The following is an 867-nucleotide window of genomic DNA, read 5'->3' on the forward strand; positions in this document are numbered from 1 at the left end:
AAATACATAAAGTTCTTATTAATACCTATTGTATTATTTAGAATATGTAGCAGTATTTGTATGCTACACTAAATTTATATAAATAACTCACCTAAAATCTGTAATAAATCAAGTACCTATTACATAGTATTTTAATAATTTATATACCACATAATCGAGCCTATGTCTAACGATGCTTAGGTGCGTTGCTCACTAAAGCATATTATTAAAGCACAATATGTAGATATTATAGCAATGGCTGTGGATGTCAATTAAATATTGTTATTTATCAATTGTCAATTTATTAATTTGATTTTATGCTCATGATTAAACCTACCTATAGTATACATTAATAATAATATATTGTAATACACTCCATAAACCTACCTACATAAGTAACATCAAACAGCTAGCATATCATTATAAACTTTAACTACCAGACTTTTCTGAAATATATGTAGTATAAGTAAAATTAGTTTATTAATATTGTATTACCTCAACAAATTAACTCACCTTAAAACTGTAATATATTAGGGACTACATAGTATACATGTAGGTTAGTTATATTCAAGTATAAAATAACCGTTCCATATAATCCAACCCATGTATAAGATAATAAAATGTATCAAATTTATTATTTATTAAATATTTTATTTCATATAATACTCTCATAATTAAACCTATATATCAAATAATATACAGTCATATCATTATAAAATTTAATCGCCAGTCTTTATAAATAATGTATTATTTAGAATCTGCAGGAGTATTTTAACCTAACCAAATGTGACTCACCTAAAAACAGTAATATATTATCAAGTACCTACTATATAGTATAATATTTAATATTTAGTATTTAGTAATATTTAAAATCGAGCCCATGTCTCT

Source organism: Acyrthosiphon pisum, unplaced genomic scaffold, assembly GCF_005508785.2.
Source record: "Acyrthosiphon pisum isolate AL4f unplaced genomic scaffold, pea_aphid_22Mar2018_4r6ur Scaffold_21574;HRSCAF=24295, whole genome shotgun sequence".
Lineage (NCBI taxonomy): Eukaryota > Metazoa > Arthropoda > Insecta > Hemiptera > Aphididae > Acyrthosiphon > Acyrthosiphon pisum.